General features: G+C 35.9%; 1 long non-coding RNA gene across 1 annotated transcript; it reads right to left on the reverse strand.

Annotated features, from left to right (window-relative positions):
* Nucleotides 1–1036: 1036 nt before the first annotated feature.
* Nucleotides 1037–2366, reverse strand: LOC109071040. Its single transcript, XR_002014489.2, has 3 exons — nucleotides 2283–2366; nucleotides 2089–2161; nucleotides 1037–1463 (listed from the first exon to the last, which is right to left on the reverse strand). It is a non-coding gene; the product is annotated as an uncharacterized LOC109071040 (long non-coding RNA).
* Nucleotides 2367–19516: the final 17150 nt, after the last annotated feature.

A 19516-nucleotide genomic window follows, 5' to 3' on the forward strand; every position in this document is an offset into this window, starting at 1 on the left:
GTTTAATCCATCTGTAAATATTTTGATGTTGATGAAACTTGCTCATTCTGTAGTCTTGTTGACGAAACAGCTGCTCATTTATTTTGTGATTTTAATATAACCAATAAATGTTGGCTTGATGTAAGTTCTTATATTTTTCACCCTACTAATGCGACCTACAGTTTTATCCTTAAAGATTTTTTTATCACAAAAACACAAAATCATTATCTCTTGAATATGTTATTAATTTCATTTTATGTGCAAAATCACAAGCAAAAGTGGCTTAAATCTCCTTTATGGTTTCCTCTTTTTCTTGTTGATTAACTCTCGTTTCATCCCTAAAAAATGCATTATGATGAGATATTTAACCTTATCCTTGTGCTTTTTCTGTGTATATAATCTCATGTGATGTACGCAAGCCCATTATACAACCATATTAAGATCCCTGATCTTAAATGCAATTAATAATGAAAGAGATAAGAGGGACAGGTGCACTAACACCTCATAGCATCACTAACTCACTCCACAACCCTACCTAGTATGGTTTCCTCAGCATTTGCAATGTTTACACAAAGGAGACGTCGTCCAGCTGCTCGAAGATCTCGCCTTTGGAGAAGGCTGTTGATTTTATACTTGAAAAATGTAAGTATACTACTTATAATTTAGGATTACCACAATGTATTGCATTGATAGCCCACCCCAACACATATGCACAATAATAATGATAAATGCTAACCAATAATTAATTACATTACTTTTGTTTTGTTTTTGTAATGAAAAAGACATTTTAGTAAAACAAGCTAAATGTAATTTGTTTTGTCATATGACATACTATGCATGAATATACACTATGTAGACAAACGCAGTCAATGTGAATACATCATTTTGCAGTCAAGCAATGAATTAATGCATGAATTTAATAAAATATTTATATTTTATTTACTGACAACAATAGGATGAATAAAAGTAAGCATCACAATAAATAAATACATATAAGTCAACAACAGATGAAACAAAGCTTTATTCAAACTTATTGTTCTAACAATCTTGTAATTAAAGGCGGTGAAGCCCACATCCTACTGCCATCTGACCACCGTGTCCACCTTAACCTGCCTTCAACCCTCATTGCTGCAGTCAGACTGGAATCTGGTCATGGATGGGAAAAAGCCTTATAAAACACTGTGCAGCTTGTTTCAACAGCAACCACTCCTGTGTGAAGCAGAGTAGAGCAAGCCTTTGGCATGCTGAAAACACGCTGGCGCTCTATTTTCTTCAGGCTTTAAAGGTGAGCCCTGCCTTCATGCCTGAAGTTTTTGCGTGCTGCGTGTAATCTCACTCTTCTCAATGGGGACATCATTGAGCCAGAGGATGAGGAAGACCATGATGACGTCCCCCTGAACCACACAACCTTGAAGCAAGAGCGGGAGAACAATCTGGGTGCCGCTGTGTTTGCCTGCTCTCCATGAGCATGACTACCTGTAAACCTGTAAATTTAAACGGAGTAAAACATTTCACAATTCATGTTGTCAGCTTTCCATTTATTGCCAAATTTCATTTCATGTTTACAATTACATGCTAATTTATGTTCTGGCTTTATTTCTATTGTAGTGGGCTTTGAACCACTAAACTGGTAAGCAAAAGGTTGCTGGTTTGCGACCACCAGTGTGTTCTTGAGCAAGGCTCTTTACTCCAGGTTGCTCCAGGGGAGCACTGTAAGTAACTTTGGATAAAAGCTTCATGACATTATTTGATGCTATTTTTGAAGCTTCTGAAACAGAAACCAGCAGGACAAACTTGACTTAAATCCTCTGTGTCTATGGTCTTTTTCTAGATGCTCTCGCTGGCTCTGGGCTCACTGAGAATGAAGAGACCACAGCAACATCTGGCCTAGATGAGACAACAAGTGCAGGTGGAGTGATGGAGGCTCTCATCCATGGCACTGGACCATTTCCAGGATGCTGCTGTGGACTCTACATCCTCACTGACTGCACACACCATTCTGCGGACATATCAGATGCTACAAAAATGCACAAATATAATACAAAAGCAGTCATTTTAACAGCACAGTGTCATTTGATTTCTGTATTAGAAGTTACAAAATGATCTTACTTTCTGTCTTTGTTTTGGCTTGGTTTTCCCTTTTTTCACCTTGCCTTGCAAGCCCTGCTCCATCACAAAAGATCTGCAGCAAATGCACAGAAATCAAGAATAAGAAAAGTGCTCTCTTTGAAACTACAATATTTAAAATAAACTGCAATTTAAGATTTAAAAAGATGTCTTATTCATTTCTGTAGTATACTCACTCAAAGCCTTTGATAGCAGCATTCCTGGATCAGTCACTCTCTACCGGATAAACACATGTGTCTCATCTGTCCCTGTAACATCCAGACAAGATTCAAGTTACCTCTGTGATTTATGTGCTTAATACTACATTTAAATGTTGAGGTAGTTGCTGATGTGTTAACTCTCATTTTTATCCAACACAAATGCTCCTCAATTTATCAACAGTACTAATGGACAAATTAAATAGATAACTCGTGTTTAGTTAGTTTATGTAGATTTGTTAATTAACATTACTTACATTCATCTAATGTAAGCAAATTTTACTACATAATACCACACATTCATCATCACTCACTCACTAGAGGTCTGATTCATGTTGTGTGATGTGCTCATCTGCTATACTTATCAAAGATTTTACTGTCAGATGTTAAATAGCCATTTAGTAAGCATCTTTAAGATATATATGGTTTATGTAAATCCACTTTAGAGACCTATGTGTGCTTACTGGAGCTCCCCTGTTATAATAAAACAAGTTTTTACCTCAAAATCACAAATATACTATACTATTTAGCGTCTTTACACCTTCAACAACTTAAAAGTTTAAGTCAAGTCTTGTCACCTTTATTTATAAAGCGCTTTATACAATACAGATTATGTCAAAGCAGCTTTAAGTGAGTGACAAGTGAGTGACGTGACATACAGCCAAGTATGTAGCATAAATGGTGACCCATACTCAGAATTCGTGCTCAGTGCATTTAACCCATCCAAAGCATACACCCCCGGCCCGAGACTCGAACCCAGAACCTTAGGTCGTGCTCAGCCATTTATGCTGCAGCGACCGGGGAGCAGTTGGAGGTTCAGTGCCTTGCTCAAGGGCACCTCAGTTGTGGTATTGCCGGCCCGAGACTCGAACCCAGAACCTTAGGTTTAGGAGTCAAACTCTCTAACCACTAGGCCACAACTTCCCCAGTGTCAAAACAGGAAAATAGTTTGTTTACTCTACAGTAGTTAAACAAATGTGATTTTAACACAAGGAACCATGTTTTTGATTTAGAATACTCACATCTGATCAGATTTTGGACAAAATTTGTAGGAGGAGTAGCGAAAAACAGTTTTTCATTTACTTCAGTATGGTAGACAGGCACATGAATGGAAAATGGAAAATTACAAATAACATATACTGTATAGGCAAAATTGCATAACCCAGGGAACGAAAGGATACCAAAATAACTAAATTTTAACAATGTTTTCAAGTTATAAACATTTTTGCAAAAAATCTTTATATCTCTGGAACACTAGGTGGCGCTGTGTTTAAATTCCTCAGGTATCTCCGGGACATGCAGTGGAGAATTCCTACCAATTTTTGTGCAGATATTTCAAATGGTTCAAAAGATATTGCAATTTATGGCAAATTTCAAAATGGCAGACAGGCGGTTCATCTGATCCGACATGACCCAAGGAATCCATAGACACCAAGATCACAATTTTCTGACTAACAGTTCATAAGTTATCAGCAAAAATAGCCATATTATTTATGTATCTCATGATCCATAGATGGCACTGTTGCTAAATTTGGCATGTAGCCTCAGATCATGGTGTTGATAAAGCCTACCAAGTTTCATTTTGATTGATTGATTGAAAGTTTGGCCAAGATACTGTACAGCCTCTGAATCAATTATTGGTTGACCTGTAAAGTTCACAACATCATAACTTTTTTTTTCACCACTAGGTCATAAAATTCTGTTCAGTCATTTCTAAGCAACTCGGTCTAAAGATCATATCTGCCAATTTTCATAAGAATTGCACACTTTTTGAAGGAGGATTAGGAAAAAAAGAATACTGTACTTTTCAAAATGGCTGCTACTGTAATTGGTGGAGTCTTAATGTAAGCAATTAAAAGTGATCAACATGAAAAGTGTAATCAGATTAACTAAATTTAATTTTTCTAGAACAAAGGGTTCAAAAGTTATAACCATTTCAATGTTGAATTTTTGAACTACTAGAGGTGCTATAGAGTTGGTCCTAGAAACCCCAAAGTTGGTCAGATCACTATACATGACCATCACTACAAGTGTTCCAATTTTCATAATTTTTCTATGTTCCTTTGGGACTTGGCCCATACAATGGAACATACAAATGCAATAGTGGCTTGGCCCCTAAGAATCCAGATACATGTTTCAGATACATGTATTCAAAATGCATATTTGACATAAAAAATACTATTTTGTATTTTAAAGCCTTTGAAAAAAATCTAATGTAATTTGTATTTACATACATGTAAGTTTAGTATTGTTATATTTTCAAAATACAAAATACTTTGTGCCAGCCAGTCTCTTTATTAGGATTCTGACTTCCTGTATCAGCTGCTGTAGTTTAGTCTACCAAAACCAACTATCATGTACACAATCTTCAGATGTTAGAGAAAACAGCTCTGTCTAGCATTGGAGAGCAAATTCACTGTGTTCATGCATGGAAATATGTGGGGTTTGGGACTCAGTTCAGAGATATTCATTCCCATTAGCAATGTTTTTATTTTCCCCATGGATGCAAGTTGAGACTTTTCACTTTGATGAGACATTTTATGTCCAGCCTACACTTACAGCCAGGTGAACGTCCAGCTGGTGCAACCGGCCCCAGGGAATCAAGTCCTCAGAAAAGCCTTTTTCAATTAAACAGCAGCTGTAATGTTTAACTATAGGCCCTGATACACTTCAAGCAAATTTCTCCTCCTTTAGTCCACTATCATCTCCACTGTTTTGAGCATGGTCAGCTCCAGGTTGTTAAGACTGCACCATAAAGCCAGCTCTTTATCCTCCTCTCTGGCACAGAATACTGGGTTAATTTGGACAGAAGGAGGTTTGGGATGATGGTGTTAAAGTCCACAAACAGGATCCTCACATAAGTCCCTGGTTTGTCCACATATTTCAGGATGAAGTGCAGTTCCATGTTGAATGCATTATCCACAGACCTGTTTGCACAGTGAGCAAACTGCAGGGGGTCCAGCAAGGGTCCAGTGATGACCTTCAGGTGGGCCAGCACCAGTATTTCAAATGACTTCTTGACCACATATGTTAAAGCCACATGTCTGTAGTTATTTAGTCCTGTAATTTTGGGTTTCTTTGGGATAGGGATGATGGTGGAGTGTTTTAAGCAGGAAGGAAATTCACACAGGTCCAGTGATCTGTTAAAGATCTGTGTGAAGATGGGGGCCAGCTGGTTGGTACAGGATTTCAGACAGGCAGGTGTAAAACCATCTGGGCCTGGTGCTTTTCTTGTCTTCTGTTTTTGGAAGACCTGATGCACATCACTTTCACAGCCCTGAAGTGCAGAAAAGGGGGTTGCTGGAGGTGTTAATGGATCAATGGAGAGAAGGTCAGAATGGGTTTGGGGTGTGAGACAGGGTTTTTCAAACAAGCAATAAAACTCATTCAAATAATCCACCAGTTGTTGATTCAACACAGTGCTGGGTGGGGGGGGGGGTACTTATAATCACTGATGTCTTTATTTATAAAGCAGTTAATACAATATTTTGGTTTTATGAAAGCAGCTTTACAGTGTTAAACATGAAAAAAACACTGTCAGGTTCACTTTCGATAAAAATAACTTCAATTTCTATAATACATCATGTTTTTACTTGTGGACATCTGATCTCAATAAACTGAACAGAAGAAATGAATCAGAGTTTTCCGCATTAAAGAAGGCGGCACCTCAGACCACAAATGTTCACACATTAGCAATAACTCAACTGATAAGTTTGATTAGTTAGGTGTCAGGATCATGGACCTGTTTTGTTATGTTTTGCCCTGTTTCTTTTCCTGTGTTCCCTTATTTGGTCATGTTCCTGTCCTCATTTATTTAATTAGTCATTCTGTGCACCTGTGTTTAGTAATTGTCCTGCTTTGCTTCAGTTTTTTCTCTCAGTGTTTTTGTTTCCGTTGTGTTTTCTCTTTATGGATCCCTTCACCTGCCTGGAATTCCTCCTCCTCCTGCTGGAGCAGGGGGACAGATCTCTCAAGGACCATACGAGACTGTTCATGCTGTTAGCTAGCACCACCTGCTACCTGGACGACGCTATCTGCTCATTCTATGACGCGAGCTTGAACACCGCGAGAGCCGTCGACCGAAGATGGTCCTCGACAGGATTCTGCTTGATTTTTCAGAACATTTTTGCCGTATGCAATAAACTGACAGTCGTCACTGATAAGCTACTACTAAATATTGTAGAAACTTAATTTTCTGTAAAGTTGCTTTGCAATGATTTGTATCGTAAAAAGCGGTTTACAAATAAACTTGAATTGTATTGAATTATACATCTGGGACTGCTGGACTTAGAAGGAGACTTGATGGACTGGGAAACAGATCTGAGGGGGCTCCTGTTTCCCAGTCCAGCCAGGAGTGGGCTCTGATTCCCGAGGGCAGCCCTGAGAGCCCAGAGGCTCCACCGGGCTCCCTCGTCCCTCCAGCTCCGCCTTGGTCGGGCGTCGACCCGCCATCGCCTCAGGACTCCACTCCTCCGGCTGCACCTTGTCACTCCGTCCCACGGGCTCCATTGGGCTCCTTCCTCCCGCCAGCTCCACCTTGGTCCTCAGTTGCTCCAGCTCCACTATGGATCTCAAGATTTCTGCCTCCGCCTCAGTCACCAGAGCCCTCGGCTCCACCCTGGCCCCCCGGATCCTTGTCCTGTGTTTATAAGTTCTTGTCTGTGCATTTCTCCTCTGTCGGGTCTACTCATTGTGAACGTCATCCTTGTGCTCTGTTTCTCCCTATTGGATCATTAAAGACTCTCGTTTTGTGAAATCTCCATGTCTCCTGGTTTTCTCGTTCCCATAATCCAGCGTATTGTGACATTTGGTTTATATTATTGTATTATCTTGCCTAAAATTATATTCTTTATCTGACTGATGTGATATCTGATTATAACTATCATTTTATTTGAAATTTGTTTGTCTTTTTTTAGCAGTAGGCCTACGGAATATTTTGTACAAATGATTTTTCATATTTCTGCAATCCAACTTTTCATTGTAAGTTCAACATCAGTAGTGATGCTACTGGCCAACACTGCTGAAAGTCCCCAATGATAAAAAAAAATCACTTACAAATAAAAATAAAATAATTAAAAATTATTCATAACCACTATGCATATATAGTATTGTTTAGTGTAGGCATATATAGTATTGTTTATATAGTTTTTGTTCCTTAATTTATGTTCCTCACTGATGCTTCAACAAGAACTTCATATTAACACAAAGTTTTTCCCTAATTTAGCAACTTGTAAAACCAGAAACCATAACGTGACTCAGTAAAGTCAAAACTGTTTGTTTGAGACTCATTCAACATGTGAGTCAATTTGTTTGTAACCAGCTGTTTTGTTTTGTGGGCTGAATGCCATCTTAATGCAACTGTAACCCACCTCAGTATCAGCATGTGTGAACCTCCTCCACAAAACAAACAAGTTCTGCTTCTAGCGAGGAAGTTGCACTATCTACCTAAAACCCAAATTTCAGAAAAAGACCATAAACTAATTCATAAGGAAGCTAGGTCTTACTAAAAGACTAGTTTCACCTGCAGCCTCTGATATTCAAATGATGTGGTTCACAACCTTGTTTTAACAGAAAAACAGTGAGTAAGATTTCTGTTCAGAATTTAGCTTAGTTTCATCTGATGGAAATATGACAACAGAAACTTACTCATAACTTGAAATATTCTGTCTATCTTAACTATAGGTTATCTTTGATCAGCGTTAGGGTCTTTCCCTAAATTAAAGACTCCTGGTTTTATGAAAATTCACAGTTTTTAAGTTTTAGACATTCAACTTTGTTTATGTCAAGCTACTGTGGGAATTCAAAGAAAACATAGCAATGCCTGCATGTTAAACGCATGTCAGATTTTGTGTTGCGGCCAATTAAACTGTTACAAATACATAAAGGTACATTTCCCTTCAGTGGAAATATTGAGTATCACCTTTTAAGGTAAACAAATTGTTCTCAATCTCTTGCCTCAGACACTCAGACTCAATTTCCGCTGCATCGCTTTATTTTTGTATGCAAATATTGCATAAGAATTTGGGACTTTTGTGATGTTAGTCATCATAAATGGTTAAAGGAAAAAAAAAGTGAAAAATGGAAAATTATTCTTGTGTGGTTGATCTTGCAAAAAAATGACTTTGATCAAAACATACTTGCAAAAAGAAGATATTAAAAAATATGATAAAGGTCTATATGCAATGCCCTAGAGTAAGGCTAACTAACAGATGACATGAAATACTTTACGAGTAATACTGCAATCAGATGATGCTTGCATGATGCTCTAAAATTATTTTTTAGTAAAGAAAAATATTATGCATGTAGCCCTTATGATGTATATATATCATCATCTTTCCAAATGTCTTGTAATATAATATCTAGTGTAATTTTTATAGTGTGAAACATCGCCAGAATTTTCTTGCATTTTATACCATTAGCCACAGATAACACTGATTTGTATCATCTCTGCTCACATACACACCAAAGTCAACATTCAAAAGCCTTTCTGTCGAGTCGCATGTTTCCAAGTGAATATTCACAATTAAAAGGAAAAATAAATGTATCTATCAGGAATTTATTGGATGGAGAAAAAAGTCTTCATGAGTTAAAATAGCCGCTGACATCAACTGAAAGTGCAATGGAGCATTTATTAAACATACAAATAGGGTTGATTTAAATTTCATGTTGATTTTAACCTTTGTTCAGGCCCACGCAGAATCTGCAGAAAAAGTTCTGCAGATTTCCAAAGAATTGTAACACCAGTCATTCAAAAATCTACACATCCACTGCCTTTTGAGTGTTTTTTAATGAAATATTTCAGCTAATTTAATTGTTTACAGCTGCCAAAAACATGTTGCACTCACTTTAGAATGTTTAACCCTATAAAGCCTACTATATCATATTTTATACACAAATAAAGCCTCTAAATGATTAACAAGATGATCATTCAAAACTTTGCTTAGTGTTTGCTGTTGCACAAAATGCTACTATTACATTCATTCTGTAAAAGGCCTTTTGGTTTAATTGTACAATTTTCTTTTTACTGTGAAATCTTTACCGATTTTTATAAAGTAAACATAAGAATAACTTTGGTATTGTTAGTAGTATTTCAAAATGAACATTTACTTGACTTAAAGGGATAGTTCACCCACAAATTTGATGTTTATCTGCTTACCCCCAGGGCATCCAAGATGTAGGTGACTTTGTTTCTTCAGTAGAACACAAACCAAGATTTTTAACTCATACCGTTGAAGTCTATCACTCTTATAATGTAAGTGGATGGGAATCACGGCTAAAACATACACTTAAACTAAAAAAAAAAAAACATACACAAACAAAACCAAATGAAGCCCTCCGGCTTGTGATGATACACTGATGTGTAAAGACACAAAACAATCGGTCTGTGCAAAGAAACTGAACAGTATTTTTATAGTTTTTTTACCTCTGAGTCACGCAATGTCCTGACTGTTAAAACTCTCCTGAGCGTGACCTCCTATGCGTGTTCACAGCAGCAGGTGGCCAGGCACGTGAGGCATCTTCTTCTTCTTCTTGCTTTATGGCGGATCGCAGACTTATAAGTGCATTACTCCCACCTATCTCTAAAAAATGGACCAATGACACTCTATCAACAATCTCAATTAGGAGTGTCAGTGGTCCATTTTTTAGAGATAGGTGGCGGTAATGCACTTATAAGTCTGCGATCCGCCATAAAGCAAGAAGAAGAAGAAGAAGATGCCTCACGCGCCTGCTGCTGAGAACGTGCTCAGGAGAGTTCTAACAGTTCGGACATTGCGTGAATCAGAGGTAAAAAACTATATAAATACTGTTCAGTTTCTTGCACAGACCGACTGTTTTGTGTCTTTACACATCAGTGTATCATCACGAGCCGCAGGGTTTAATTTGGTTTTGTTTGTGTATGTTTTTTGTTTGTTTGTTTTATTGTATGTTTTAGCCGTGATTCCCATCCACTTACATTATAAGAGTGAAATACTGCAATGGTTTGAGTTAAAAATCTTGGTTTGTGTTCTACATGAGAAAAAAGTCACCTACATCTGGATGCCCTGGGGGTAAGCAGATGAACATCAAATTTTCATATTTGGGTGAGCTATCCCTTTAAGCAACTAAGCTTTACTTGATTATTCAGACATCTTTTATGTTTGTTTGTTTGTTTGTATGTTTTTTAGAAAAATTATACTATAAAATACAAACTTCAGGCTTTTGAGGAATGTTTGTTTGTTCATCTCTCAGTCATCACTGTATTGCAGTGCATTATGAGTTTTGATGATCAAACTAAGCATTTAAATATCACCTTACTAAGACATATTATTGGAGATATAGAGTGACAACTAAAATTTAAATAATTTAAATTTAAATCTCAGCTATACTGTTATAAAGATCTCATCGATTTACATTACAATCAGTATTTCATACTTTTTGTTAATATACTGTAAATATCAGCATCTGAACCAAATTGCATTTTTTTTTTTTTTTGGCTTGAGTTTGAGTCTCTTAATAAAATTGAGATGTTTTTCCCCCATATTAAATTATATGAGCCATAAAAGCTTGATGTATAAAATATGATATTCAACAAAAAACAGTCAAACTTGTTATATAGCCTATTTTGTTAAAAATTCAATAAACTGTTCAGTCTAAAAAAAAAAAACTGACTATTATTTTCATATATGAGGCTTAAATTCATTCACTGTTTCTGTATATTCCATCTGGCCCCAATCACTGATCCTCACACACTTTCTTTTTTTTGGATGGATGGATTTTCATCATCAGCCACAGAAAACACATGTGTGAACTCATTAATTGGAAGATGACATGTTTTATTGATGTCATGATATCGATTTCATCTCTAGACCCCCACCCACTCACCCACACTCACGCATAAACCCACGCACACATTGTGCTTTCCAGGTTGAGGTAGATCATTAAGATCTAGACATGACCGGCAGAGGAAAGTTTTGAATCATGTAATTTTCACTTTGTGCACAAATTGTCTTCCATGATCTTCGTTAAGGGAGGAATCCCCAGCGTGAACCTATCCTGTCCAGGGGTCACTAGGGCCTTCCCCATCTAGGTATGACAGCCGCCAACCTCTGTCTACCACTTCCTGTTCTGCACGGCCTACGATTGGCTGGCGGTGGGGCTCATTCACATGCCCATTATGATCTCATTTCCTGTTCTGTCATGCTGTTGTAATACTGTGGAACTGAAGCCTCAACCTGTGTTTTTTAATATCATTGATATACTAATATAAATTTATATTCAAACTACGAATCAGTTTTTAATTTAATGTTTTAACTTTAAAATTGTAGTAAATTTTGTTGTGTTTTTGTAATTTTTATTAGTTTTTCTGGTAGTTTTTATTAATATACTGAATAGGTTTTTATTTGTATATTTTACTTTATCATTTAAATTTTAGTTTTAGTCATTATGTTATTATAATTTTTTATGTAGTTTTTTTAAGTGTCTATATATTTTTTATTTATGTTTTAGTTAGTTGTTTTAGTAAATTTTTAGTACATTCCTTTAGTACTAAATGAAATATATATATATATATATATATATATATATATATATATATATATATATATATATATATATATATATATATATATATATATATATATGCTTTAGCAAATAAAAAAAAAAAGGTGTTTATTTCAGTTTTGATTTTATTTAAGTTCAATTAAATCAAAATGAAAAAACAGTGTTGTCTTGGCTAACTAAAAACTAAAGTTAAAGTTTTTTTTATTTTATTCCAATGTTATTTTTTAATGCTTTTAGTTTTTTCTATTATAATCCTGGGCACAAGCAGATTTAACATCCAAACACAGGTGCACTTGTACTTACTGAAGGCCATATATCTGATTGTCATTTAATGCCCTGCAGGTTTTGGGTGCAATTAATTCATTTCCAGGACGAGTTATTCTTATCTCACAAAAATAAAAGTACATTAAACTTCCTGTTTTTGTCTATAATCAATATGGTTTGTGTGGGAAGCCACAAAGAAAAAAGCACCTTTTCATATCCACTTGTGCTTGATGATGCTGCACCTAAGTCACACACACACATGTTTCTGATGCTGATTCAGAATGAGAAGAGGAACTGACAGCGTTTTGTAGTTTCCTGCCAAGTGTGCAAAAAAAGTCTGGGTCAGGTTCACATACACACACAGAAACACACACAGAAACACACACTGCATACACCCCCACGCACACGCCTCTCGATTACATCTTCATCAACTGACAGTTGTGACGAATGGCCAGTGGAAAAGAAAAACTAATTAGTCATTATAACAATTGACTTTTCCAATCTCCACAAAGAAGCGGTTTTCCAGCGTCCTCAAGGATTCTTATATAAGGTGATTGTGTACCTGTCGACAGTATGACGGATATCAATCCAACTAGCTTTAGAGAAGGAACAGAAGAAACTTTGCAGCTTCAACATGAAGGCATCTGTGTGTTTTGTGTTTGCAGTGGTTTGTTGGATCGCAGCGCAGGCAGAGGTGTCGCCAATGATCCTCACGCTCAGTAAAGTTATGAATGAACTCAACAATATCAGCAAGGAAATGGTAAGTTGACTTCTAAAGCTCTACGGATGGCACATTATTTTTTACACATTTTAAGTGAAATTGACCACTGCTTTTTCTTTCATTTTTAAAAAATAAAGAACAAAAGCACAACTTTGAAGTCGCCAACCATCAATGATTTAGAGGTAAGAAACAATTTTTCTTCTCTACATCTCCACTACATTCAGTATCTTAACTGGATGCCCTCAGCGGTCTAATATGACCACATAATTAAGCTTGTTTCACAGCGGTTTCTGCATGACTCAGTGATTCGGCCTTTTTCGGTCATTATACAGCCCACCTTATACAGAACAAGTTTCAGTTCGACACAACTGACACTCAAACAAACAAACGTGATTTGCAAAAAAAAACGTGGGTTGATTCCATACAAATTATCTATGTTTCATTGAATCCATCAATCAGTACAGAAATAACGATTTTTAGTCATGCTTTTCTTGGCAAACACCCTCTCGTTTTGTAATTGCTCCCTTTTTTAGATTAAAAGTCATTTTGTGCAAGTCGGTCAGGAGAAAGTATGCTTCATTTAGGAGAAATATGATGAGTAATCTTACAACAGCCGAACGGAGAGTGAGAGTAGAGCTGCTAAAACAGATTTGGCCTTTTACACAGTTGATTATTACTATAATATTTGTATTTGTTGCATAATGGTTTAGTGACAGAAAAAGGCAGTTTCAAGTTCGGAAAACATTTTGGGTTTTTCTGCGTGGAAAGAAAGCGTTTCCTCATAGTTTCTGTGAAAACTGCTTGAGCAGAAGGGAAATTTAGAGTCGAGATGTATAGATTTCTGCATACAATACAGGAAGAGAAAGAGCTCGTGGCTGGGGAAGCAAGAGCCTTTCATGCAGAGTTTGCACACACACACAAAAACAATCCAATCTGTCTACATAACTCATTAAGATATTATGGCTATCAGGGAACGTTCTCAAAATGTCGTTCTGTCAAAGTTATGACCAAGTGTTCTTCAAGTGACGTTAACAGAATGCTCAAATTTGGTTTCAGGATGTTCGTAGAACATAAAAAAGCAAAAATTATAAAATGGAACATTCGTATATAACAGAATAAAAAAAAAAAAAAAAAAAAAACTGGAATGTTCAGAGAACATTCAGAAATAATGTTTTCTTAACCTCAGCAAAACATTTTTAGAACATGTTGTTTGCTGGGTTTATGTTAAATTGTTGGTTTTGTTTCTTTACACAGGACTGCTGCATTAAATCTGCTCTGGACTGTTTTCGGTCCAAAGTGTTTCACCTGTCAGTCTCGGATAGAAAACTAAAGCAGTCACAGAGGATCATCTCACATGAGCTTCACAAGTCAATCATTGTGAGTGTGTTTTTATGATGTTTCTGGGCACAGTGGATAGCATGTCAATGCATGCATGATTCTAAATACACATGCACCTTAGAAATAAGAAATGCTCACTTAATTATTTATATATTTATTTTGACAGGTGAACAGTGTGTCCAATTGCAAACCTGAAGAGACACAGGTGAGAAACACAAAGTAACAAAAATTGTATAAGTTGTAATAATGTTATTGCATACAGCTCTGACTTGTGCAATGATCTGTTTCAGAAAGCTCAGTGCAAATCATGTGACTCGTACAAGGTGGTTGACAGCCAAACATTTGTGCAGAATTTTCAAACTCTTCTGCAAAAGGTTAGTTCTGAAATTTCCCTCAGTTTCTTTGCATTCATATATATATATATATATATATATATATATATATATATATATATATATATATATATATATATATATATATATATATATATATATATATATATATATAAAAGTTATATGTGTACATCTAAAAAGGTTGTTTACATATTATATGTGTGTGTACTTTGTATATATATATATATATATATATATATAAATATTAAATACATGTAAATATTATACACACACACACACACACATGTATATATTTATATGTATAGATAATATATAAATCATATATGATTATTAAATACATGTAAATATTTCTTAAATACATACATGTGTGTCTTTATATATACATATACATATACACAGTAGCCTACACACACATATATTATGTAAACAAACTTTTATTGTGGATGTGATTAATCGCAATTAATCAATTTGACAGCCCTAAATATTCATTCATTCATCCATTAGATTTTGGGGTGAAACTCAAAAGACGTGTACAAGTGGTGCTTTTCTTTAACTCTTCATTGTAATGAAAAAAAAAAACAGATTCGTCTGAAAGTATGAACAGAGATAGCAAGCCTTGTGTTAATGACCTACTTTTCTCTTTCTAGATCTATTCCAGTCAAGTGTAGAGATGAAAGAGTGCAGAGACTGTGTATATGACACTACCTGACCAACCCACAGCAGAGAAGAGGCTCACACACTCCGCTGCTCCTGCTGTTCTATTTATTGATTATTTATTAAACATTTTCTTGTATATTTTAACTAGAGGATCTGTTAAAGGATTGTTCATGACTTTGACATGTTTTTAGGAACAGGGCAACAGCTTCTTTAAGAAATGAGATATTGGTTATTAATGACATGTATTCGTTTTGTTATACCGTCACCTTGAGGTGAGATCCCAGCACTGCCGCCTTCATAACAGCCCTGTTCCTGGAAAGAAGGGTGGTTTCCCTGATGAAGATTAAGCCTTATGCAACAACACAAGGGCTTTCAAGTAGATCTTTCACTTTTAAGTATGCTAGGAATTTTATTCTTAATCTCTGTCAGGAAAACCACTCATTTAGACGATGTTAGCAATGTATCTTTAAAAAAGCAGATACACACTTAATATATGTCTCACAATGAGATGCATATCTATATATATATTGGATGATATTTATTTGACATTAAAATATTTCCCTATGTTTACATCATGGCTGTGATGGTTATTTGAGGTGGACATTGAATTCTCTGTGTATTTCAAATGTGTTTACCTGAGCAGATGTGCCAGAAACCTCATGAATGGTGAAAGGTGTTTTTTCTCACCTGTGAAAGCTAAACCTGATGACCTGGATCAGTTCCAGCAAACAGTTCTTGTTGCTTTTGTGTGGACATACACCACCAGTTAAAGTTTGCAAACAAGCATAATCAAACAGAAGTCTTTATCAAAACGTTTGTGAGATCATAAGAACCGTTGATAGTCTTTCACATTTGATTTGATTCCTTCAGTACAAACTGCGTTTATCTAACTTACAAGTGGCCCTTGTTGCATCCTGCCCAGGTCAAGGAAGTTCAAAACATCACAGAGTTATTATTACTTTCACGTTGTTTCTTTAATTTCAGGATATATAAATACAACTTTTGAATAAAGTTGTGTTTGTGAAGCAGGTGTATCAAGAAAAAGCAAAATACAAGATTTTGTATATAGGAAAGCATTCATTTGTTTGTTTGTTTATTTACCTGGAAAATAAAATAACCATATTTTTTTGTATTTAGATAAAATTAACTGGAAAGTAAAGCAACCATCAAAAATGTAAATCTTAAATTTGAATTTAAAACATTTCTGTACTCCTTAGAAAATTATTAGTAATTATTAATCATTATATTGTTGTATTTAAAATTCATTTTAAATACATATTGCATAAGGAACATTTCAACGGTGATTTTAAAAAAAGTGTGAAAAGAACAATAATAAATAGAAAAATAAACTCAAACAGAAGGTCCTGTGTCACTTTAATTTCTGAAAAAAGAAAGAAAACATGTAAACATTTTGGTACTTTTACAAAAGGTAATTATTAAATTAATGTTTATTTATTCTTTAATAATCATTTATATTTTAGGTTTCAGCCATTGCCTTATAAGCACATCTAATTAGTGTAAATACATATTACATAAGGAACATTTCAACTGTGATTTCGAACACACACACACACACACATATATATATATATACACACACATATATACACACACACTCACTGGTCACTTTATTAGGTACACTTTGCTAGTACCGGTTGGACCCCCTTTTGTTTTCAGAATTGCCTTAATTCTTTATGGCATAGATTCAACAGTGTTTTTGTACATATTGACATGATAGCATCACACAGTTGCTGCAGATTTGTCGGCTGCACATCCATGATGCAAGTCTCCCATTCCACCACATGCCAAAGCTGCTCTATTGGATTGAGATCTAGTGACTGTGGAGGCCACTTGAGTAAAGTGAACTCATTGTCATGTTCAAGAAACCAGTCTGAGATGATTTGAGTTTTATGACATGGTGCATTATCCTGCTGGAAGTAGCCATCAGAAGATGGGTACACTGTAGTCATAAAGAGATGGACATGGTCAGCAACAATACTCAGGTAGGCTGTGGCGTTTAAATGATGCTCAATCGGTACTAAGGGGCCCAAAGTGTGCCAAGAAAATATCTCCCACACCATTACACCACCACCAGCAGCCTGAACCGTTGAGACAAGGCAGGATGGATCCATGCTTTCATGTTCTTTACGCCAAATTCTGACCCTACCATCTGAATGTCGAGCAGAAATCGAGACTCATCAGACCAGACAACATTTTACCAATCTTCTGTTGTCCAATTTTGGTGAGCCTGTGCGAACTGTAGCCTCTTTTTCCAGTTCTTAGCTGACAGGAGTGGCACCCGGTGTGATCTTCTGCTGCTGTAGCCCATCTGCTTCAGGGTTCGATGTGTTGTGCGTTCAGAGATGGTATTCTGCATACCTTGTTCGGACCATTTGGTTATTTGAGTTACTGTTGCCTTCCTATCATCTCTAACCAGTCTGCCCATTCTCCTCTGACCTCTGACATCAACAAGGCATTTTTGTCCACACAACTGCTGCTCACTGGATATTTTCTCTTCTTTGGACCATTCTCTGTAAACCCTAGAGATAGTTGTGTGTGAAAATCCCAGTAGATCAGCAGTTTTTGATATATTTAGACCAGCCCGTCTGTCACCAGCAACCATTCCACATTCAAAGTCACTTAAATCCCCTTTCTTCCCCATTCTGATGCTCGGTTTGAACTTCAGCAAGTCGTATTCACCACATCTAGATGCCTAAATGCATTGAGTTACTGCCATGTGATTGGCTGATTAGCAATTTGTGTTACCAAGCAATTGAATAGGTGTACCTAAAAAAGTGGCTGGTGAGTTTATATATATTACTAATTTTGCATACTAGCATGATTTTACTTTTTCTTCTATATAATGATATACCTGTTACAATCTGCCAAGTGACATTTAGTGAACTGCACATGGACTTTGAACTTTAACAAGTTTAGCCTACTTTAACATACAAAAATTATTTACTTACATATTGACAATTTAATCACAAAGAACAACTTTGGAACCCACAGGCTTAAAGTTCTCTGCTATTTTTAGTTTTTACATTAAGATGGAAAAATAATAAGATCCTAGGTTTAAGTTTTTTACTTATTGTTTCTATAAATAGCCTACTGCATATTCGAACTTCATTCTGATTTGACATACTGCTTTTGCGTGTGCTGACAGTCTGTGTGAAAGAGCGCGTGGCAGACGTGAGAAGATGCTGCCACCTGCTGCTCAGACAAGGTGTTGCCATTTTCATGATGATGACATTTGTCAGATTGTGAGCAAAAGCTAAATAAACATGTTAGAACACTAAATGGAACGATAGTAAACGTATCAAAAGCATCTAAAAAAAAGATTTATAAAAAAACAATTCAATCAAGGTAAAAAGCTTCATGGGTGTACAAACATCTAACATATTAAACATCATTCAGTGTCTATTTCAATACGTAGAAAATTGTAGAAAATAAAGATGACCAAATAAATTGTGAATAACTTGTGCTTATTTAGCAGCTGTGGTGGTGGTTATGGCATCTCGTACTACCCCTCCATCTGGCATCCTTCCATTCAGTAGGCTAATCTGATTTGTTTTCAGAATGTGCAATGGTGGGGATTTACATGTCATCAATGCATCCAACCACACTGGAAATCCTGAAGGAATTTCTAATTATTGGGTTACTTCCAGAGGTCGCAGCAATATGTTATCAAGTGAACATCATTTATCAGATTAGCCTCATTTAAACCGATTTCTACAACACTGACCTACAGTCCAGTGAAACTCCTCTTTGATGGATTTGTGCCCAGGAAAAACTTCTCAGAAAGAGAGTAAGAGCGAAACACACTTTCCTTAGTCTGGACCTTACCAATGTGCTCTGCATCTCTGATGTTTTAAAGAAAACTTCCATTTAAAATGCTACCGCTCAAATAAATATGCATGTGAATATGGAACACCAAAAAAAAAATAATAATAAATAATAATAATAATTCCTACAAATTTATGCAGCCTCCTCCTCTACGGGATCCTATATAAAAGGACCAAGCCTACCTGCACTGTCTTCTTGTTTCCAGTTAAAATATCTACATATTCTTAAATCAAGATGCATTTTCTACATAAATTTTTTTTTTGCTATTTATCTGCCACTTGGGTAAGAAATTAAAAATATGCTCGTTTCAGTTTGCATTAAAAATTATTATTATTTTTTTACCCCATGGCGGACAATTTTACATGTTTTATGTAAAATGCACTTGTTTCCCCCAGGAAACAAGACTAAATACCACATATAATTTTTCATCACTCTTTCGGCAACAGGCTTGACCTACTCTGCTTTCTCGGGTTTGACAAACCTCCCATTCTGAA

The sequence above is a fragment of the Cyprinus carpio genome, chromosome A14 (assembly GCF_018340385.1).
Source record: "Cyprinus carpio isolate SPL01 chromosome A14, ASM1834038v1, whole genome shotgun sequence".
In the NCBI taxonomy this organism is placed as follows: Eukaryota; Metazoa; Chordata; class Actinopteri; order Cypriniformes; family Cyprinidae; genus Cyprinus; species Cyprinus carpio.